General features: G+C 40.6%; 1 pseudogene across 1 annotated transcript; it reads left to right on the top strand.

Annotated features, from left to right (window-relative positions):
• Nucleotides 1–657: 657 nt before the first annotated feature.
• LOC113006977 (spastin-like) lies at nt 658–22,308 on the top strand (annotated as a pseudogene). The gene is made up of 5 exons (XR_013901946.1): nt 658–1,119; nt 1,221–1,335; nt 18,896–18,917; nt 19,018–19,924; nt 22,303–22,308. The product of XR_013901946.1 is annotated as a spastin-like (transcript).
• Nucleotides 22,309–24,523: the final 2,215 nt, after the last annotated feature.

Genomic DNA, 24,523 nt, shown 5'->3' on the forward strand with positions numbered 1-24,523 from the left:
ATAGCCTTCCACTCTGTATTGCTCCTTTGCCGCCCATCTCTTTAACCCTAACCCCTAACCCATTTAAAAACCAAACACACAGACAAAGCAGAGCGAAGAAGAGGCGCACAAGGCGATTCTCTTATAGCGGTAACTGATCATGTGTTGCTCTCCACTTGTAGGATGCGTCTTGAAGGCATGTGTGGACTAGGACATGAGAGGAACAGGAACCACAGAGCGGTGGTGGAATCATCGCGATAGGACACTTCTATTCACCAATTTTGAACTATTGTTACGGTCAGAATTTGACCGATTGGGCCTAAGTCCAGAACTGTTGATGGTATCGACATGGGGTCTTCACCAAGGTGTCCAGAGGACCCCAAAAACCCCCATAGACACCACCTTCATCCCTCTACGACACTTACTTTTCGAGTTATTCCAATTTGTTACGGTCGGCTACTGGCTATTACCCCCTAATCCTAACCCTTAACCGTAACCCCCTAACCCTACCCTACCCTAACCCTGTTGTCACGAAGCGCCAGAATTTTTATTCTATGAAGCTAAAGCGTTGTGTTTTGTCCCAAAGAAAGAGGACTGCATCACCTTTAAATGCGATTTAAAGCCTAAACGTTTTCGTTTATGACTAGCTTACCGTGTTATGACTGAGAACAGGGGGGAAGTAGCGCGAGAGTAATGTCGACCAAAACAAACGCAAGTAAGCCCAAAGACAGCGCTGAAGTTATAAAAAACATCCACAAGCACGCGTTTGAGTATATATCCAAGGCACTGAAGATCGACGAGGACGACACAGGTGAGACGAAGGAGGTTGTGCAGTGGTACAAGAAAGGGATTTCTGAGCTTGAAAGGGGTATTGCAATAGAGCTCACTGGGCATAGAGAGCAGTATGACCGAGCAAAGAGACTTCAGGATAAAATGGTCACCAACCTCACCATGGCAAAAGACAGGCTTACCCTTTTAGAGACGACACTAGTCTCTAAAAGGAGAAATGACCCCCAAGGGACATCACGTCATGCTCTTCCACAGCCAAAGTCAGCTCCTAAAAGTCAACCCGCAGGTGTTTCCACCACCATCAGACCCTCCACTTATGTAAGACCTTCATTAAGACTAACTGATGCAAAGGTTTGTGGGTTTTTTTGGTTATTTAATAGTGCAGGCACATGCCATTTGAAGCTACCTTTCTAATGTGTAATGCTTTCTGGGACAATCTTATTCCTGCTAAGACAACCGCTCGGGTGGGAAAAACTCAGAATGGAAGACCGGCAGCTGTGAAACAGCCCCCGAAGAGGGATATGAAAAACTTCAAGAATGTGGACAGTAAACTGGCCAACTTAATTAGTGTGAATGCTTGAAAAACATTCACACTAATTAATCAGAAGAATAACCTTCGCTATCATTTATATACGTTTATGATGTTTTGCTGTTACCAGCAGTGCTAACGCTAGCTTCAATGCCAATGCTAGCAACAATGCTAATGCTAGCTATAGTGCTAACACTAGCCTTAGCAGTTGTTAACTGACAAAAAGAATATTCCTGTGATATATCTTGGCGGTCAGTGAGTGAGAGCTTTATTATTGCCATTGTGGCTCAGTTTTAACAGTAATAAGAGTGCAAGCGCTAGCAGCATTGCTAATGCTAGCTGCAAAGCTAACGCTAGCTGCATCGCTAACACTAACTGAAGTGCTAATGCTAGCCGGAATGCTAGCGCTAGCAGCAATGCTAAGGCTAGTAACAGTCTAACAGTAGCCTTACATAAGTGGAAATACTTCAGGTAATTAGTTTGAATTATAAAATTGCTGCTGTGTCTGTTTTATTCTATTTTTATTTTTTATTCTTTTATTTGGTGTGCTGTATTATTCTATAACCTGCTGACTATGAGTTCAGTGTATCATGTCGTGTGGGCTTTGTATTTCTGTTAGTCTGATAACACTGTACAGACAACTAACATATAATTTCTCGTCTTACACTTTCAGGAACTTGACTGACACCTGTGCTTTGCCTGGTAGGTGTGCACATACTGTAAGAGAAGTAGACCAAAATAAAAAAATAATCTGACTAATATAAGCTTTGATGGGTTCAAACTTTGTGCTAAACATTTTAAACACAATTTTATAATAAATACACATAAGTGCAGCTTAATAATTGGGCTAAAATATTTTTTTCGTACATTTTTGTAGTCACACTACATGTGATTAGTTAATCATATTTGTATTTAAAAATATTATTGCTGAATTTAATTAAATATTTATTCTTTTAAAAAGTGCCCAATTATGCAACTTTTTGCACATGGCAGCCAACAACAGTTTAGCTTGAATATTTGTTTTAGTAGTCACAATTAGTTCAAACAATTACCATGTGATTTCATTTTAATACAATTATTATTTTTTCTTCTTTTTTGTTCACAGTGTGCAGAAGAAGAACAAGGACCAGATTTCCAGTCTTCTCTCTCATATCCCAACCCCTCTATCCTCTGTCCTTCTCCACCTGTTCTCTCTGCCTTCTTTCCATCTGTATTTCACCCTGTGGTTTGTGCGAAATTGTGCCAAACTAAGAATCTTATTGCGGTTTGATTTAAAGCCGTGTCTCTCCTGCTCTGTCTGTTCTCTCTTCTAAATTTTCTCTCTACCTGTTTTTCATTCTGGGCTTGCTGCTAAGTTGTGCCAAGCCTATAAAGAGAGTGCATAATATTCTCTCAACTGAAGAACAAACTGTCAAACGAAAGACAACTGTTTCAGACAAATAAAAACAAAGACAACATCTCCTGGTGTGTGCCACTCTTATCTTGTGAACATATTTTCTAAAGACTAAGAAACACTTGCAAGTGTGTGAAAATGCCAAGGAAGCAGAAAAAGTCACAAGCTGCAAAACAACGCTGGAAGAAGTTTGATGAGCTTCCATGAGTTCCATGAGCTTCAGTGTGAGGCCGTCACAGTGATGTGGCAGGACTAGAGCAGGGCGATATGGCCAAAAATATTTATCACGATATATATTTGAAAATTTGCGATAACGATATAACTGACGATATAATTGATGCGAGACAAAATAGAACTCCACAACATTACTAGCGCAAAAAGACAACCTTCCATTTATTTTCACTTAAACAAGAAGCTGGTTTTTATGTACATTAAAGCTTTATAAAAATGTAACGGTGCAAATGCAAATTCCTTGCTGAAAGTTTAACCAAAAGGCATTTCCAGTAGAAATGGGCTGACATATCCTGAGCATAACCATGTATAATATCCACTGAAGTTAAAAAAGAGGTGCTTTGCAACATTAAACTGCAGTGTGCAGTACGTATTTTTTGGACCATAAGGTGCACGGGATTATAAGGCACATTAAGCGAAACAAAGCAGTCAGATAAATTAAACTTTATTAAACTCATTCTTCTTGCTTCATCCACTTCTGTACCATTGATTCATTAATGTTGAATTCTCTGGCAGCTGCTCTATTCCCATGTTGTTGCAGTATATTAATGACTAACCTCGTATTGTGGATGGATTATCTCAGTTGTTCTCCTGACTGAAGTTTGGTCCGTTTACAGCATCCTGCCATGCGATTGCATTTGTCTCTAACCATGAGGAACCTTCACGTTAACTTTTATAAGTGGAAAAGTGTTAGTGTTCGTCCTCCAGCTTCACTGTTTATGTTATGCTAACATAGCTGTGTCGCTAGCGATCACGTAGCACATCATTATATACCAGCTAGCCCAACTTCAGTAACCCTACAAACGTCACTGCTGTTTAGTTTCCTGTCTTCATTTATGTTGGAAGTGATAGCAGAGCTGTACGTTTGATTTTTTTCAGAAATCTTTCAGTCAGAACATGCAATATCATGCTTAGGTAGCTAGCGAAACTAGCGAGCTAACTTCCGCTAGCTTCCTGCTAACTCCGTTAAATGTAATAAATTTTGTTTTCATGGATGCCTGGAAGTTAAACTTCATAGTTACACCTGGTAAAGCAGCAATGCTTATCGTTTTATTAAAGATGAAAGAATTTAGACAGTTTTTAACTCTCAGTGATGCTGCAGTGTTCGTTTGACCAGAAGCACACGGAGTTTAGGACCCAGATTACTCCCAGATTTAAGAGCATCTTAGTCCGACAAATACGACAATAACGACGGCCGCATGCATGTTCTGCAAAAAAATGTGCTTTGTCGTGTATCTGACGGACAAACACCAAACGAGGTTCCACATCACTGAAGTTGCACCATTTTTACAAACCAATTCTGGTTCATCTGTTTCACTCAACAATCGGCCATGTGCGTATGAAAACAAAGGCACTGCGCATGCGCGTTTTACTCATATTCTATCGCGACATTTCATTTTCCTATCGTTGCCTAACATTATACCGGTATTACCGTGAACGGTATAATATGGCCATCTCATGCAGAAAGAGTGAACCTTGAAAACCAGCCCTCTGTTACACATGTCTGTGCATCTCACAGCCAGGCACATCCTAAATATGGAGACTCCAGAAACAAGCAGTGCACATGTAACTCACTCACATTTCTTGCATTCCTTCATGAGAATGAAAACATGACTACAGCTGACCTTAATCTGGTCTTGGATAAAGGTAATGTGATGTACAAAGAGGCCAAGAAAAGATTTCCTAAAAATATTCATTTGGCAACCGACGAGCTGCCAGACAAAGTTGATGCTCGCAGGTCTATGTATCATGTCAACATGACACAGCTTTCCCGGTATGGGACATCTGAAGAACCTCCAGAGGAGGCAGTAGATACCTTTCTCAGCTTAGAAGCAGGACTGAGCTGCCTGTTGTCAGATGTGCAGTATGCCTTATTGATTATGAGTGGATTGTGTATCGCAGCGTTCAGATCCACATCAGGCAAATATGGTTTCTTTGATCCACACTCCAGAACACCCAGTGGTCTTCCTCTACTACTACAGTCACGTAATCGTGATTCAGCAGTGATGCTGAAATTCACACTCCTGAGTGACATGATTAAGAGGCTACAAGATTCTTATGAAATGATGGAGATATCACCCTCTTGTAACTATGAACTGAAGCCTGTGCAGTTCTACAGTATGAGCACAGTCAACCTAAATGATACTATCACAGACACAGTCTGCAGACAAACAACTGCCACTGCTGTGGCACCTACTGACTCTGATACAACTGTTGATGAAGCAAACCCCTCTACTCCAAGGAGAAACACAACCACTGGTCTGACTGAAAACATATTTTGTCAAATGTCCATTTGTACGCCACTGGTGAAACAAAAAGAAGTCCACATGACTCAGTTCACATCATATGAAGATCAGAATGAACCTCCTAATATACCAACTGAAGAATTATGCAGTGAATTAAGTTTCCTTCCATCAAGGGATGCTTTTTCATGTCAATCAAATGCTGCCATAAAAAATGTTGCTGCCTGTGATCTTTCTGATATAGTTTTACAAAAACTGAAAAAAGTTAATCAACAACAAAGGCACAAAATGAAAAGAAGATTAATGGCATCAGAGAAACCCAGAAATCAGAGAAAAGAAAACCAAAAAAGGAAAGAACAACTAAAGTATGCTTCAAATAAAGAGTACAAAAAAAAGAAAAAATCTTGCACAAGCGAGGCATATAAACCAATCCTGAAGTTAGACAAAAACAACAACAATATATTAAAAGACGCTACTGTGACAATGCTGAATTTAGACAAAAACAAAAAAATATATATAACTAAAAGGTATCAAGAAAACCCTGAATTCAGAGAGAGACAGAGATCTCGAGTGACTCAGCGTTATGCACGTGACGACCCATTCAGAGTAAGACACAAACAACTAATGAAACAACTAATGCGAGACAGGTATCAAAGTAATCTTGCATTCAGGATTATGCACAACATGAGATGTGCAATGAAAATAAAAAGGAAATACAGATGGGTGAACAGACAAACCCAAGAGAGTGACAACAGTGTGATCAACGAGGCCATATCTGTGTTAAAATCACAAATCAAAGCTGAACCATCATAGCCATGTACTGTATGTTTTAAGGCTTCATTTCCAAACCAAGTGCGACCCCGCACAAGGTCAAAGTATGTCAAAAACCCACGTGTGGTTGCAACATGTTTGACAGGAAGGTTTGTTCATCTTTGTGATGAAAACTGCAGAAATGAGCAGTGCAATGTGCCTGATGAGAGAAAGAGAGAGTGGATTTGTCACACCTGCCACGATCATCTTAAAAATGGATTCATGCCAGCACTTGCTGTTGCCAATAAACTGGATCTTGCTGATATTCCACCTGAACTGTCTGATCTCAACATACTGGAGAGACATCTCATAGCCAAGTGCATACCATTTGCCAAGATCATTCCTCTTCCCAAAGGCAGACAGAGAGCAATTAGAGGAAATGTGGTCTGTGTCCCATCAGAGGTGCAGGAAACTGTTGAAGCACTACCTCGATTGAGAATTAATTCTCAGGTGATGAGAGTAAAACTGAAGAGATGCTTGTCTTACAAAGGTCATCAGCTGTTTCAGACTGTAAGCTGGTCTAAACTTGTGCAAGCACTGCATAAACTCAAGCAGATTCATCCACAGTATAAGGATGTGAGCATCAGAGATGATGCTGAGCTATGTGACCCAACACTTCCTGATGAAGATGATGATGATGATGAAAACATGAATGAGGACGATTATGATGAGGCTGATTTAATGGAAATTGACAGCTGTGAGAAAAATGCACTGAGTGAAGCACAAAATAAAAATGAACAGGACATTGACATGTTACCCTGTGATGGTGAACAATCACGTGAACAGATGAGAGATGATTCAGAGCAAGAAGATGGACTGACTAATGGTGGTTTTGCACTCGAGTCCTGTTTGCAGCCCCCTGATGTGGCTGAGGAGATATTATGTTTCAGTGAAGGAATCTACTCTGTTGCTCCTGCAGAGAGAAACAATCCAATAAGTTTTTTCAAAACACCTAAACTGGAGGCCATGGCCTTCCCTGTGCAGTTTCCTACAGGTCAAAACACACTTGATGAAAGAAGGTTGATCAAAGTATCCCCCAGTGGGTATTTCAAATCAAGACTTTTCTGCATTGATGATCGTTTTGCCAAAGACACAAACTATTTGTTCTTTGCACAGTTTGTGACTGAAATACACTTGGCTACATCCAGCATGACAATACAGTTAAGGAAGGCAAAGCCTCTGACCAGAGATGGGAGAAAAATAACCTCAGGCATGTTACAAGATAAACATGAGGTGGAGAAACTGGTGCGAAATAAAGACGCAGTGAGATTCATGCAACCTCTGAGAGGAACCCCAGCCTATTGGGAGAAAACCACAAGAGATCTTTTTGCCATGATCAGACAGTTGGGAACTCCCACGTTCTTTTGCACATTTTCGGCCGCTGAAATGCGCAGGCCTGAAGTGATTGAGGCAATAACAAGGCAGCAAGGTGAACAAGTGAATTTTGAAGGACTCGACTGGTCGGCAAAGTGTGACATCCTGAGAAGCAATCCTGCGCATGTTTGACAAGAGAGTTGAAGCATTATTCAGAGATTTACTCTTATCTCCTGCAGAGCCACTTGGCAAAGTCATTGACTACTTTTACAGAGTTGAGTTTCAGCACAGAGGAAGCCCACACATACACTGCCTCCTGTGGGTAGAAGGTGCTCCTGTGTTTGAGGAGGATGATGAGCAAACTGTTGTTGATTTTATAAACAAATACATCACAGCTCAGCTGCCTGATCCACATAAACAACCTGAACTGTACAAAAAAGTAACAGAAGTGCAAAAACACAGTAAGAACCACACAAAGACGTGCTCTAGGAGTTTAAGCTCCGGGTGCCGTTTTGGTTTTCCCAAACCACCCTGCAATGAGACAATGATCACAAGACCCAGTGAGGATGATGCACTGGAAGTAGAAATAGCAAAGAACAAGCTCAGACTACTGAACCAGCTGCTGAATGAACCTGAAACTGCTTCCATGAGTTTAGAGCAGCTCTTGGGAAGATGCAAGTTGACACATGCAGAATATGAGCGATACCTGAATAAAATGAACACAAGGAGTACGATCATACTAAAGCATGATCCAAAAGACTCTTGGATAAATGGCTATAATCCACATCTGCTTGAAGCCTGGAACAGTAATATCGACATAAGCTTTGTTTTAGATGCTTTTGGTGCTGCAAATTATTTAATGAAATATATATCAAAAAAAGAGGGCGGGCTATCTGAGTACCTGAAAACTGTCATTGAGAACTCCCATAAGGACAGTGTAAATGAGTGCGATGAAATGAGAGCCGTCATGCAGGCATATTCAAAGAAGCGAGAAATCAGTGCACAGGAGTGTGTTGCTCGTGCATGTGGTCTTCACATGAAGCAATGCTCACGTGCTGTAATATTCATTCCAACTGATGATAATCCTGTGAAAATGAGTCGTCCCCTGTCAGTTCTGGAAAACGCAACACCTGAGTCTTCCAATGTTTGGATGACATCTTTGAATGACAAATACAAAGCCAGACCTGAAACACCAGAGTATGAGGAGATGTGCATGGCAGACTTTGCTGCTACTTGCAGGATTGTCTATGGCCAACAGAAAAAAGGTAAAGATGTTTTGCCTCTTCTCAATGAGATGGGAGTTGTGCAAAGGCGCAAAAACGATAAGCCTGCTATCATCAGATTTCACCAGTGCTCACAAGAAAAACATCCAGAGCAATATTACGGAAGACTGCTTAAACTGTACCTTCCTCATCGTTCAGACCACGAACTGAAAACACCATCTTTGCCAACCTATCAGGCTTTCTATGGTGCTGGCTGTGTACAGCTACCAGATACTGACCGTCTTGAGTACGTGCAACACATTGTCAAAAGAAACAGAGAGAAATATGAGAAAAACGGTGAGGAGATCGAGAGCGCTGTTGAGGAATATGAGCAGAACAGAGGTGTGACTGACGAATGGTGTAATCTGGCACCTGAATCAGATCTCGTAAGGTTGCCACTTGTTGAACAAGAAAGAGAGCGAGACAATGAAAATGAACAGGAAGATGTGACCGACTACAGCAGTCAGGCTGATGCTTCAACAGAAGTCAGAGCCATCAGGGAACCCCCTGCTATTGATCCCACATTGTTACGTCAGATGTTTCAGAATCTGAACAAGAAGCAAGCCTGCATATTTTATGCAGTTAGAGACTGGTGCATTAAAAGAGTCTGTGCTCTAAATCCAGAGCAGTTTTTCTTTTATATTAATGGTGGTGCTGGAACAGGAAAATCACATCTTATCAAATGCATCTACTCAGAAACATCTAAGATACTGAGCAAAGTGCCCAGATATGCAGACGACGTTGACATATCAAGACCCACTGTCCTGTTAACTGCTTTCACTGGGACTGCAGCTTTTAACATTTCTGGAACAACACTGCATTCTCTTCTCAAGCTGCCTAGAAGCTTAAAACCTCCAATTCAGGGACTTGGCAATCAGCTGGATGAAGTCAGATCAGAACTTTTGAATGCTGAAATAATCGTCATTGACGAAGTGTCTATGGTGTCAAGACATCTCTTTGCATATGTAGATGCAAGACTCAAACAGATCAAAGGGACTCGGAGACCCTTTGGAGGCATGTCAGTTATTGCTGTCGGAGACTTCTATCAGCTACCCCCAGTGCGACAGTCTAAACCTCTCTGTGTGCACGACCCGTCCGAGATCGACCTGTGGCGGGAGCATTTTCAAATGATCACTCTGACCGAGATTATGCGTCAGAAAGATGATGTTGTCTTTGCTGAGATGCTGAACAGAATTCGTGTGAAAGGAAAGTTGGATGAGCTTTGTGAAGCAGATAGAAATTTGTTGTCACAGGCCATAACTGAACCAGCCCTTTGTCCGACTGATGCGTTGCACATTTTTGCAACTAATAAAGAAGTGGATGCACACAACTCTTCAACACTGGCTCTGCTCCATACTCGTATCATTGACATCCATGCAGATGATTTTAGAAAAGATCCTAGAACTGGCAGAATGGCACTTCAAGACAGACCATTCAAAGGAGGTAAAAACAAGTTACCAGACACACTGAAAGTTGCAGAAGGAGCTCGTGTCATGCTCACCAGAAACATTGACATACAAAATGGTTTGGTTAATGGAGCTTTTGGAATACTACTTAGAGTAGTTCACTCTGAAAACGACCAACACATCATCAAGCTTGTACTTAAAATGGATAATGAGACATCTGGAAAGAATAACCGCACACCAGCAGACGACATGGTGTACATTGAGAGAGCAGAGGAGAATCTGAAGCAGAAAGGAGTGGTACGAAGACAGTTCCCAGTGAAGCTGGCCTTTGCATGTATAATACATAAGGTACAGGGTATGACAACTACATCAGCTGTTGTCTCTCTTAAGAGCATTTTTGAGCCCGGCATGGCCTACGTAGCTGTCAGTAGAGTGACGTCTCTCAGTGGACTGTATCTTCTTGATATGGAGGAGAAAAAAATATTCACCAACCCAGAAATCACTGCAGCGCTTGAGAACATGAGACAAGCCAACCTTGATGACATGATGCCTCTTCTACACGTGAGACAAACACTGAGCAGGTCAGACGTTTTCACCATTGTTCATCATAATACAGAGGGACTGCCAGCTCACATTAATGACATCAAGAGTCACCATGAATTGTGTCTAGCAGATGTTTTGTGCCTAACAGAAACACACCTGCGGGGCTCTTTTGTCGCAGAGTCTCCACTTGAAAAATTACAATTTGTTCAAATGCAACAGACACCTGTCCTACACAAACTTTCCCCAGATGGCAAACAGAAGTGGTGGTGGAGTTGCTGTTTATGTGAAAAGTGACATTCAAGTGCATGAAAAACAGTACATCCATAATGTAACTGACCTTGAATTTCTGGCTTTAAAGGTTGAAGCACCAGTCAGTGCTCTGATTGCAGTTGTGTACAGACCTCCAGACTACACTCTGAGGCCATTCCTGAAAAACCTGGTAAGCCTATTAGACTCATTAGAGATCATGGACTGTCATCCCATCATAGTTTGTGGTGATTTTAATGAGAATGTTTTATCCAGTGCAAACAAACCAATCCTGGAACTGTTTGAGTCTAGGGGATACGCACAGGTCATCACTGCCCCTACCACTGAGAAGAACACACTGCTTGACCTAATTTTCATTTCTCAGCCAGAGCGATGTCTCCATTCTGGAGTAATGAAGACCTACCATAGTTACAATGACCCTGTATACTGTGTATTGTCCTGTGATAAGATAAGATAAGATAAGATAAGATAAGATAACCTTTATTAGTCCCACATGTGGGAAATTTGTTTTGTCACAGCAGGAAGTGGACAGTGCAAAAGTTATGAGGCAAAAATTAGAATACAATAAGAATAAATACAGTACACAACTGTACAGAATAGAATAAAATAAAATACTATATACAGTAGAATAAAATAAAATAAATATACAATAAGATAAAAATAGAATACAAATACAAATACTATATACAACTGAGTAAAAATACAACGATGACAGAAAGGATTATTGCACTTAGCATTATTGCATATGTATGGATGTGTGTGCTTGATCAGTTAAAGTCTTTATTATGGAGTCTGACAGCAGTGGGGAGGAAAGACCTGCGAAATCTCTCCGTCCCACACCGTGGGTGCCGCAGTCTCCCACTGAAGGAGCTGCTCAGTGCTGTCCCAGTCTGCTGCATGGGGTGGGAGATGTTGTCCAACAGGGATGACAGCTTAGCCGCCGTTCTCCTGTCACTCACCACCTCCACTGGGTCCAGAGGGCATCCTAGAACAGAGCTGGCCCTTCGGATCAGCCTGTTCAGTCTCTTCCTGTCCCCAGCAGAGATGCTGCCGCCCCAGCAGACCACACCATAAAAGATAGCAGAAGCCACAACAGAGTCATAGAAGGTCTTCAGGAGTGGGCCCTCCACTCCAAATGACCTGAGTCTCCGCAGCAGGTACAGCCTGCTCTGCCCTTTCCTGTAGAGGGCGTCTGAGTTATGAGTCCAGTCCAGTCTGCTGTTCAGATGAACACCAAGGTACCTGTAGCTGTCCACAGCCTCAATGTCCATACCTTGGATGTTCAGTGGTTGCAGTGGAGAATGCTTGTGCCTGCGGAAGTCTACCACCAGTTCCTTGGTTTTACTGGCGTTGATCTGGAGGTAGTTCAGCTGGCACCAGTCCACAAAGTCTTGGGTCAGACCTCATGATTCATGATGATTCATGATCTAGATCTTTGAATAGAAAGTAGAACAATATTTAAAAGTTGACTTAAGAAAAAAACGCCCTGCATTGCAGTATAATGTTTGAATTGTTTACATTTACAATACAATTACATGAATTAAGTAATGATATCAGTAAAAGATGACAATTTTATTTATTACAGAAAATCCAAAATTCACTAATAGTAACCTATAAATGTCAGAAAAATCAAATATAGCAGTTTAAAATGAACAGTGTAGGCATATCCTCTCTGCAGCCAGGCTTCAACATCCTGCCAGGCTGCCCCAGTCTCACTGTGGCTGGGAGGGAGGGAGGGTGGACCAGAGGATTGCCCACACAACAAATAAATGTTCAACAGCTTCTTCATTGTTTCTGAGAGAACAACAATGACTAAAGGTTGCTTTTTAAAAAAACAAACAAACAAACAAACAAACCTAATTACAGCAATAATGACAGTTAAGCCACTTTATGTGTGCCTCTATTTTGAAATACTATTTACAAAAATTTTATTATTTTGGTTTGTTATAAACTTTAATCTTTTTCAAAAGTATACGATTATATTTTTGGACAAATTTTTCTATGAAACATATATTTTTATGAGCTTTTATCATGTTTTGGCCAGTGCAATCATCAGGGTGGGTCTGGGTTGATAACAGCACATTTCTGGCCAGAAATGTTTCAGCAGTGTTACATATGTAGTACATATATAACACTTGCTTTCTGTTACCAGCCGATACCCTACTTTTGTATAGACATTGGATGGTGTGAGGTTGGGGAGTTTGGGGGGGGGTGTTAGGTTTCCTTTTTTTTTTTTTTTTTTTTGTTAAGAGAGACACAGTCTTCCTGTGTCTTCTCCAAGCTTCACATGTAAAATCCAACAGTGTGAAGCACATAGCAGCCAGAAACTGTAATGCCACAGATCAGAGAGGCTTCATCATCACCATCTTCATCGCCGTACGATCAGAGCGTGAGACTTCACATCTGGAGCACAGGAGAGATTAGTCTTCCTTCTAGCTTGTCCCACAAGCAGTCGGTGAGATTTACTCACAACAAAAAGGGTTAATGACATAATTTCCATGAAAACATGTATTCATTCTTTGTAAAGTGTTTAAATTGTGTTTTCACTTGACCTTAGGAGTGTTAGAGTGTATTGTAATGTCTGTACTCAGGTGTTTCCCTCTGTGATCCATCCCCTTCAGAGCTGAGACACTCAGGACTGAACAGACTGCACAGTTTCTGTGACTGAGCCTCCAAAACACCTTCTTTGAAACCACACATGATAGAAGGGCTTTATATTTGCAGCAGCACTACTACAGGTATTCAGTTTATTACAGGATGTGTTTGTTTCTTAGGACCAGCTCTGAGTGCACACTACCTAACATATACACCTTTCTGTTCATTACAAACCAACTACTCTGGATCATATGGCCAGTTGGCAGGAATGTTGCTGCAGGAAAACATCCCTGGAGATCACCATCATTGTCAGACTGATTGTGCCTCTGTGCAGTGTCAAGATCCTCCCTAAATGAGTGTGTAAGTTGACATTTTCATTATTTTATTCCCTTTGACAAGACAAGTATCACTGATATTTACATTTACAACTATATATGTTCCCGTTTTCTGCTCTTCTTTTAAAGTCCTCAGCTATCCTGCTTCTGTACTGCTTGCCACACATCAAACACTGGCCGGATGACAGGGAGGATCCACTCTGAAGTCACTGGACATGATGAGGATCATATGGGACTTCATAGTTTCACAGAAACGTTGTGCTCTGTGATTACAGGTTTTAAATGGACATAATGACTGCCTCTCTCTGATCAACAGGCTAAAGGATTGTTTTCATTGTTAGTGCTCTGTACAATGTATGCTTATTTAATATTTCATCACAGAGCAAACCTTTATTTATTTAACATATTTTTATTTTGTTTTAATGTTGAATTAACTGTGGGGATTTTTTTTAAGTGGGCACTCGAGATGTCATATGACCAGAAATGTGGTAACTGGAATTCAAAATCTGCTGAGAACGAAACACACACAAAACCCCCAAGAAAATTCAAATTCATTCCATGTAATCCAATCTAAAACATTTTAAACTGCTGAACAGCAACACAAACAGTGTTAAAAAACAGTGTTAACAGAATGATTATGATGATTTTGTACCAAGGTTTCAGGTCACATGGCACACCTTGTCACGGTTCTGGGTCCGTTGGACCCAGTATTTTGAGTTTATTATGTTTTGGTTTTATTTTGCATCATGGATTGTTTTCTTGTTCTCTTGTGGTTGTGGGGATTATTATTATTATTATTAGAGTTTCATGTTTCTATTATCCATGTTTTAGGAATTGTGGTTTCATGTATAGTTCAGTTCCATGTGTCATTTTCTGTCTCTGTGTTGAGTCCATGTCTCTGAGTTGTGATTCATGTTTCCTGTTTTATTGTGAAAGTCTTTGTCTTATGTTAGTGTGTGCAGCTTTGTTCCCCATGTCTCATTAGCCCTGATCTCTCCCAGCTGTGTCTCCCTCCTGTTGCCGATTCCCCCGTTACTACCCTGTGTATATAAGCCCTGTGTTTTCCCATGCTCGGTGTCGCGTCGTACCATCAGATTATGCCTGTGTGTTTCGGTTCTCCATATTCCATGTTCACTTCATGTTTTGTTTTCGTACCAGCAATAAAGCTGAGGTTTTTAAGTTTCAAGTTAGTGTCTGAGTCCTGCGTTTGGATCCTCCTCTCCGCCTGCCCGCACACAGAGGTGTGGACTCGAGTCACATGACTTGGACTCGAGTCATTAATTTTATGACTTTAGACTTGACTTGAAAAAATGTTCTAAGACTTGTGACTTGACTTGGACTTTTACACCAATGACCTGGGACGTGAATTGGACTTGAACCGGTTTACTTGAAAAGACTTGATATTTCACCCCAAATCTAAAATTTAACATGCATATTATATAGAGATTGAAAATGTGACGTCATTCAGGGGTAAAACCGCAAAGAATTCTGGGAACTCGTGGCAAGAGGTACTAGCGCACGCAGGCTTTCAATTGAAATCAGTCACACAGCGATAAAAAGAAACACAAAAATGTCAAGAAGCTGTTGTATTATTAACTGCAATAACCGGTCGCATGACAGCCACGGGAAGCCGACGGGTAAAGAGATCGGTTGTTATCGGATTACGTCGTTGAAGATACAGTGGGGCAAAAAAGTATTTAGTCAGCCACTGATTGTGCAAGTTCCCCCACTTAAAATGATGACAGAGGTCAGTAATTTGCACCAGAGGTACACTTCAACTGTGAGAGACAGAATGTGAAATCCATGAATTCACATGGTAGGATTTGTAAAGAATTTATTCGTAAATTAGGGTGGAAAATAAGTATTTGGTCACCTCAAACAAGGAAAATCTCTGGCTCTCACAGACCTGTAACGTCTTCTGTAAGAAGCTTTTCTGTCCCCCACTCGTTACCTGTATGAATGGCACCTGTTTGAACTCATCATCTGTATAAAAGACACCTGTCCACAGCCTCAAACAGTCAGACTCCAAACTCCGCCATGGCCAAGACCAAAGAGCTTTGGAAGGACACCAGGAAAAGTATTGTAGACCTGCACCAGACTGGGAAGAGTGAATCTACAATAGGCAAGCAGCTTGGTGTGAAAAAATCAACTGTGGGAGCAATCATCAGAAAATAGAAAACATACAAGACCACTGATAATCTCCCTCGATCTGGGGCTCCACGCAAGATCTCATCCCGTGGGGTCAAAATGATCATGAGAACGGTGAGCAAATATCCCAGAACCACACGGGGGGACCTGGTGAATGACCTGCAGAGAGCTGGGACCAAAGTAACAAAGGTCACCATCAGTAACACACTACAACGGCAGGGAATCAAATCCCGCAGTGCCAGACGTGTTCCGCTGCTGAAGCCAGTGCATGTCCAGGCCCGTCTGAAGTTTGCCAGAGAGCACATGGATGATACAGCAGAGGATTGGGAGAATGTCATGTGGTCAGATGAAACCAAAGTAGAACTTTTTGGTATAAACTCAACTCGTCGTGTTTGGAGGAAGAAGAATACTGAGTTGCATCCCAAGAACACCATACCTACTGTGAAGCATGGGGGTGGAAACATCATGCTATGGGGCTGTTTTTCTGCCAAGGGGACAGGACGACTGATCCGTGTTAAGGACAGAATGAATGGGGCCATGTATCGTGAGATTTTGAGCCAAAACCTCCTTCCATCAGTGAGAACTTTGAAGATGAAACGAGGCTGGGTCTTCCAACATGACAATGATCCAAAACACACCGCCCGGGCAACAAAGGAGTGGCTCCGTAAGAAGCATTTGGAAGTCCTGGAGTGGCCTAGCCAGTCTCCAGACCTCAACCCCATAGAAAATCTGTGGCGGGAGTTGAAAGTCCGTGTTGCTCGGCGACAGCCCCAAAACATCACTGCTCTCGAGAAGATCTGCATGGAGGAATGGGCCACAATACCAGCTACTGTGTGTGCAAACCTGGTAAAGACCTATAGTAAACGTTTGACCTCTGTTATTGCCAACAAAGGTTATGTTACAAAGTATTGAGTTGTATTTTTGTTATTGACCAAATACTTATTTTCCACCCTGATTTACCAATAAATTCTTTACAAATCCTACCATGTGGATTCATGGATTTTTTTTTCACATTCTGTCTCTCACAGTTGCAGTGTACCTCTGGTGCAAATTACTGACCTCTGTCATCATTTTAGGTGGGGGAACTTGCACAATCGGTGGCTGACTAAATACTTTTTTGCCCCACTGTAAATTGTTCGAGCCATGTTTCCGAAGTAACAAAGAGGCGACGGGTGGCCTGGATTGCAGCCATTCAAAGACCAAATATAACGTCCCAGAACACTCCAGCTCACAGGTTAGTCTGCTCCAAGCATTCCCACAAAGGTCAGTCTTCTGTTGTAGTTAATGCGTCATTTTTCTTAACATAATTGGTGATATAGGTTACAAGCAAGTCTGGCGCTGAACAGAAATTCTCGCGCTATGCTCCTTTGTTTATTGTGCATAAATAGTGAATTGTCCTGACACAATATTGCGTTTCGCTTCTGTTATTATGGTACATTATACTTACATATACATATACTTTTATTCACAGGATAAAACAGTTGTTTTGTATCACTAACTGCCCAGTGCGATTACAGCATACAGTATTATTGTCACTGCTACATTTCTGTAATGCTACCAGAAATTATTTCCACTACTAATTAATTACCCTTGAGCTCAAAGGTCCTATTAATAAACGGTTAACGAATGTGTATTTATGAAGACAATTTGTGAGACTGGTAAACTTATGATAGGTACGATGGTCTTTACTTTCTACACGGTGCATTTCAAGGTCCTGTACCCATCCGGCGGTAAACTGTACCTGGGCTTGTTGCAGTGACCGGAAGTTACTAAACTTCATGAGTGTATGCACTCACTCCAAGAACCGTATGATTATAAATATGCATATAAATATGCTACAATGAGATAGCTGACTTCATCTAACTAGCAAATGTTGTCCAGGCTACATAGGTGATGCAGTTTTTTTAAATATGTATGATATTTTTGTCATGCGATTTTAAAGCCGGTCCTACAACCGCATCCAAGAATAACATGCAGCTTATCTCAGAACTGTCGGTGAAAATTATTCTAGGAGCTAGGTTTAATTGAGCTGCATTTTAAAGAGGTGCAATTTCACAATTTGTGTATATTTTCTAAGTTCACTATTTTGTCATGTGTTGAGAAAAACACAGATTTAAAAATTACATGGTCTAATATTTACATTTAGCATAACAGCAACATTCTTTTTTCGTTTTTTCTTTTTTTTTAAGACTCGAAAGGACTTGAAATTCAAAATTTCAGACTTGTGACTTTACTCGGACTTTTACACCAGTGACTTGAGACTTGACTCTGACTTGCCTGACATTACTTGAGACTTGACTTGAGGATAAAGACTTGAGACTTACTTGAGACTTGCAAAACAATGACTTGGTCCCACCTCTGCTGACACACCTAGTGTGTAGTGTGGGGTATCAGCTGGTAAGTATAGTTTTTTTATATTTGTGTCCTTAGAGTTCAGATAGATAAAGCCTTGTGTATAATAATTAGTCATAACCACAACTCAAAGTCAGGGACTAACTAAATTTGGGACTTTGTGTCTGAGCCCAGGTTAAAACAATGTGTAAAAAAGCATTTAGTGGCATGGCTGAACAATGCTGTAAACTATTGATACTTATTTATCCATGTTCACAAAAAGGACTGTGTTTATTTGATTATTTGCATGTGTTAAACTGTGTCACCACCTTAGGCTTTCATTTGAATTTACTCACAAATCTCTATACAGTACACAAGTTTGTATTTTCTCCAGAATGTTTGTTCATCTTTTAAGTTCATTTCAATTAGAAGAATATGAACTTTTAGTATTCATTCAGATGTTTTCTGACTCTAAATTTTCTTTTGTCATTACTCATCTTTTTATTATTTACATTTTAAACATGTTTAGCTTTTTTCCAACTTCTTCTGTGTGAACATCAACTTTCAAAAGTTCTGCACTTTTGTTTTCAGGTTAAAAATTCTGTATTTTCCAGCTCATTCAGAATTTTTAACTTAACATTCAGCAATTAATTCATTTCAGTGCATACATTCAGATTCAAGCATTCACACTGCAGTTTCTTCAGAAAATGCCCTTTCTAGTTATGAATGAAATTGTAGAAAGGTATCAGAAGCATCACAATCAACAAGACATTTTTCCCTGGGTGAAATTTAAAAAAAAAAAAAGTTTTGCACATTTAAAATATTTCTTCTGTTCACTGCAGTGGAGCGACTGTGTCATTTGATGACATCGCAGGGCAGGATCTGGCAAAGCAAGCACTTCAAGAAATTGTCATCCTTCCTGCCTTAAGACCTGATCTCTTTACTGGTCTGAGAGCTCCTGCACGTGGCTTGCTTTTATTTGGCCCACCAGGAAATGGGAAGACCATGCTCGCCAAAGCAGTTGCTGCAGAGTCTAATGCAACATTCTTCAACATTAGTGCTGCTAGTTTGACCTCCAAATATGTGGGAGAAGGCGAGAAGCTCGTACGAGCACTCTTTGCGGTTGCAAGAGAGTTACAGCCCTCAGTAATCTTCATCGATGAAGTGGACAGCTTGCTCTATGAAAGGAGGGAGGGGGAGCATGACGCCTCTCGCCATTTAAAAACCGAGTTCCTCATTGAGTTTGACGGGTTGCAGTCAGGAAGGGATGACAGGGTACTTGTAATTGGAGCAACTAACAGGCCCCAGGAGCTCGATGAAGCAATATTAAGGCGCTTTGCAAAAAGAGTATATGTGACCTTACCCGATGAGAAGACAAGATTTACGCTGCTGAAAAATCTTTTGGGAAAGCACGGGAGTCCACTGAGCCAAAACGAACTGTCCTGTCTTGCAAAAGTGACTGCAGGATATTCAGGGAGCAATTTGACAGCATTAGCCAGAGATGCTGCACTTGGCCCAATAAGAGAGTTGGGACCAGACCAAGTCCGTATTATAGCTGCTGCTGAGGTGCGCAACATTAAGATGAAAGAATTTGAGGATTCTCTGAAGCAAATCAAACCAACTGTTAGTCCAGCAACTCTTAATATGTACACCAAATAGAACAAAGATTTTGGTGGTCCTTCTTCAATAAATGCATTCATTAAAAAAAAAAGGAAAGGAAAGTGGTATTTATCTTCTGAGTCTCATCAAGTAATTAAACATCGAGCAATTAAGTATATTTTTCTAAATTGTTATTCTAAGTAATAAATTAAACAAATTAAATAAAGAAATTGTCATCCTTCCTGCCTATATAAAAAAGGGGCAGGGACACCACCACCCGGCCACATCGATGGCCCGTGCATCTCAGGCTACCAGCTTGCTGGTGGCCTGCTCTTACACAAAACCTAACCCTAACCCCAGCTCCCCCTAACCCTAATGCCATGTCGGGTGTCTAACGACCCAGCAGGGCCTGCTGAGTACAGTGGTGGTGGAATTAGCCCGATCAGACACTCCTATCTGCAACTTTGAACTTTTTATTCGGTCAAATTTTAACCGATTTCAACCAAGTCCAGAACCGTTGGTGCTATCGACATGGGGTCTTCACCAGGGTGTCCGGAGGACCCCAAAAAACCCCGTAGACACCACTTTCATCCCTCTACGACACTTACTTTTCAAGTTATTCCATTTTATTTGGTCGACTACTGGCTATTACCCCCTAACCCCCTAACCCTAACCCTGGCCAATTGGGAGAAAGAAGTATTAGCCAAATGTGGGACGAAACCAAAATGTTATCTCAGATACTTAGATGACATTTGGGGTATCTGGACGGAATCACGTGAGGAATTTGATAATTTTGTGGAAATTCTCAACACACACGATCCATCAATTACTTTGAAGAAGGAATTTGAGGAAAACTAGATTGATTTCCTAGATACCACGGTGTTTAAAGGACCGGATTTCTTAAAGACACTTAAGTTAGATATTAAAGTGCATTTTAAAACAACTGATACGCACGCACTACTCCACAAGAAAAGTTTCCATCCGACACACTGTTTTAGAGGAATTGTGAAAGCACAGCTTTTACAGTTCGATCGGATTTGCGCGAGACGAGTGGAGTTTTTTGAAGCAGTAAGGGCTCTTTTTAGGGCCTTGAGGAACAGAGGTTACCCTAGGTCCTTTCTTAGGGAATGCAAGACCTTTAAGGAATCTAAAACATTGGATGATCGGAATTTGATTCCACTGATTACAACCTATTCGAGTATTTCCAAGGTTTTAAATGGGAAGTTTAAAACGAATTTTGACACGGTTCCAGATATACAGCAATTTGTTCCTTCGTCTAAGGTTATCACAGCCTATAGACGGAATAAAAACTTGCGGGATTTTTTGGTTAAAGCTAGATTACCATCTTTAACTTTGCGGAAACCACAGGTGTTGGAATCCCAATTTGTTAGACTTAAGTTCATCAAGAGTGTTGAGAAAAAAGTGTTTCAAGTTGAGCAAGGTTTCAGCACCAACTCGAAGAATTGTGTATATGTCATTTTTTGTTCAAAATGTGGTGTTCAATATGTTGGAGAAACCAAGAATACATTGTCCACACGTATGATGCAACATCGATACAATGTGAAGAACAAGAAGGCAACAGAAACTCCTTTGGTTAAACATTTTTCAATTCATGGTGAAGAAGCGATGAGAATGGCTGGCTTGCAAAGAAATGTGAAGTGGACGGATTGGGAACGTAAAAAGAAGGAAAAGTATTGGATTTTTTTTGTTAGGTACCAAAGAACCATCTGGCTTAAATATGCAAAATTGATTCAGTTTCTATTTTGACCCAACTCCGGATCCCAAATTGTTTGTCCAACCCTATTTGGAATTTACCCTAGTCTGGTCCAATTTTGTATCATCCTAACCCTTTATCCCCAACCCGGGTCCTTTTCCTAACCCTAACCCCTCCCCCTTTTCACCTTTACCTCCTATCTCCTCCCACTACCTTTCCCTAACCCCAACCCTTTCCCTTACCCTAACCCCACCCATGATCCTTTTCCCTAACCCTAACCTTTCCCCTAATAACCCAAATTGGCTTGATGTCTAACTCTAATTCTAAGTTTGACTTCTTTAAAAAGGTATATTTTTTCCTTAATTAATTTTATAAAGTACAAATGTTAAAATATATTAATCTCATGTAAAAGGGTTACACTAATAACAGTAAATTCATTATGATAACGTCAAGGAATAAATATTAATTTATATACTCAAATATTAAATAAGCATTAACACTAATAAATAAATAAATGTAAATAATATAATGAAATAATTTTTTTTCAATTCATATAATTCATCATAGTACAAATAGATGAACACATACAGAGTCAAACCCTAATTTTATAAGAAGACAGGGACACTGAAACAACATTAATAAAAAAAAAAGAACTGTATAAAACGCATTACAGACCGGAGAATATAAAAGGAGCGCAGGTAGGAGAGAGAGCTCATTCTGCTTTTGATGACCGAACAGTGCACATCTCCAGCAGCCAGCCATTGTTTTGAGCGCTTGGATTTTTGTTGATTTTGTTTTCTTTCGTGCCTCACAGGCCTGAGGGAGACCTCTTAAGGTCGAAACGTTGCCTGAGGCACGTTTTAATTTTTTTGAACCGGAAAACACGTTTTTTTTTTGTATTTAGGGATTTATTTAAGCCTTTGTGTTCTCTTTTAGTTGTTTGAGCCCCTTTTGGATGTTTTCTTTTTTGGTTAAAAACAAACCTTGTTTAGTTATTTTTTTTTTTTTAATTTTTAGTAGAAATGTAAAAGAAACAGCCGAACAGACAGTTTTTATTTTAAGGGATTTTTAAGCCTTTTGGGCTCTCTTTTAGTTGTTTTGAGCCCCTTTTGGGTTTCACTTTTAGTTGAAAAAACAATTCATTTTTTTACATTTCATCTACATTAAAAGACATTTACAAATTAAAAAATAATTAAAAACCACCCGTCATGGCTGACGAGTGGCAAGAAGTCCGCTACGGAAGGCAGCACCAGCGAAGGACCGTGCACTTGTGGCTTTCCAGCATTGCTGGGGCCCCAGTCCTTTCTCAAATTCTAACCCTAACCAGGGGGGTCCCTAGGAAAAACAATGAAAAACAGAAAAGACAAGAAAGTCAACAAACAGAAAGAAAGATAAGAAACATAAACAACAAAGGACGGGATGTCAAACCAAGCAGGGGGTGCCATGAAAACAAAGAGAAATATAAAGAAAGAAAAACAAATAAGACAAAGAGACAAACAAGAGAAACAGAGAAAGCAACGAAGTAAAACAAGTAAGAAACGAAGAAAAAATAAGAGAAACAGAGAAAGCAATGAAGACAAACAAGTATTTGAAAAACACAAATAGAAAACCTAAAAGAAGGAGGAGTCAACTAAAAGTATAAAAGCCAAGAGAGGCAGAACAGAACACAAACAGACAGAAACACACTGGGCCAACCTGAAGAACGCGAAACTACGCCGAAACGTCGCGAAGGCCTAATGAAGTGCACTAGACCCTAGAAATGGGTAATTTTTTGAACCAGAGCAGGGACACCACCACCCGGCCCCATCGATGGCCCGTGCACGCCAGGCTACCAGCTTGCTGGTGGCCTGTTTCTTATTCACACCTAACCCTCAATTTCGGCTCTAAACCTAACCACTCTAATACCTAATTGGACTGAGTACTCCCCTATCTCTGGAATGGGCCCTAAACCTAACCTCAGTAGACCCTGTGCAGGGTGGGATTTGGACCCTAAACCTAACCTTTCCCTGCTCCTCTTTACCTCTCCTCACCCCCATCTTATTAACCCCATCCACGGGATCCCACTTTAAATGAAAGCATATGTGTACTGTTTGTGTATTTATACACAACCATTCATGTATAGTCAAATAATAAAAAATAAAAAAAATGTTCATTTACCTCTTACTACCACACACCAAATCCGGTTGTTGGTACTTGCTGGCTTGTGTAGCCACTAGGTAACAAAAGTTCAACACTGCCCCTAGCATCCTGGAGCACTTCTGTTGTCTTTTGTACGTGTTTTGAGTTTTTATGTGCTTCTGAGTTTTCACGCGTTTTGGAGTTTGTACGTAATTTTACGTGTTTTGGAGTTTTTACGTGTTTTGGAGTTTGTACATGCTTCAGGGTTCGTACGTGTTTTGACGTTTGTATGTGCTTTGTCTGTAGGGGCCACCGTAAATATACTTTTATTTATTCACTCCACATAAAATGTAATAAATAAATCATATAATACAAAAATCAACTATTCAGATTTCAACTTTTAAATTTTCAGCTTTTTTCTTTTACAAATTTAAAGTGAAACAACACAAAACACTGCAAACCACAACACAATTAAATATAAATTACTTATTAATTATTATTTATATAAAAGAACATGCATATTCTCTGTCATATGGACCTGCATGAATAAACTTTCTGAATCCTTTATCATCTGCAACCGAAAATAGTTGTGGATGATTACTATACCTTTCTAATGTGACGTTGTTGTCCCTGCTCTCTTTCTCTCCCTCTGGCTCTGTTCCTGTGCTACTGAGTGTAACTACCGTCCCTCCCCCCTCTTCCCAGCGCAAAGCACAAGGCTGGTGTGCTGAGTGAAGCGGGGAAAAAAGTGCGAGAGAGAGGGTGAGAGAAAGGAAAAAAAAAAACCCACGGCTCGCGATAAGGAGCCGGCTCGCGTCGTTCACGTCAAAGAGCCGGCTCTAAGAGCCACTATTCAGCAGGCCTTGGTACGTATTCGTGACTAAATGTCCGAAGAATTCCCCATCATGACCGGGGTC

The sequence above is a fragment of the Astatotilapia calliptera genome, chromosome 15 (genome assembly GCF_964374335.1).
Source record: "Astatotilapia calliptera chromosome 15, fAstCal68.1, whole genome shotgun sequence".
Classification (NCBI taxonomy): Eukaryota; Metazoa; Chordata; class Actinopteri; order Cichliformes; family Cichlidae; genus Astatotilapia; species Astatotilapia calliptera.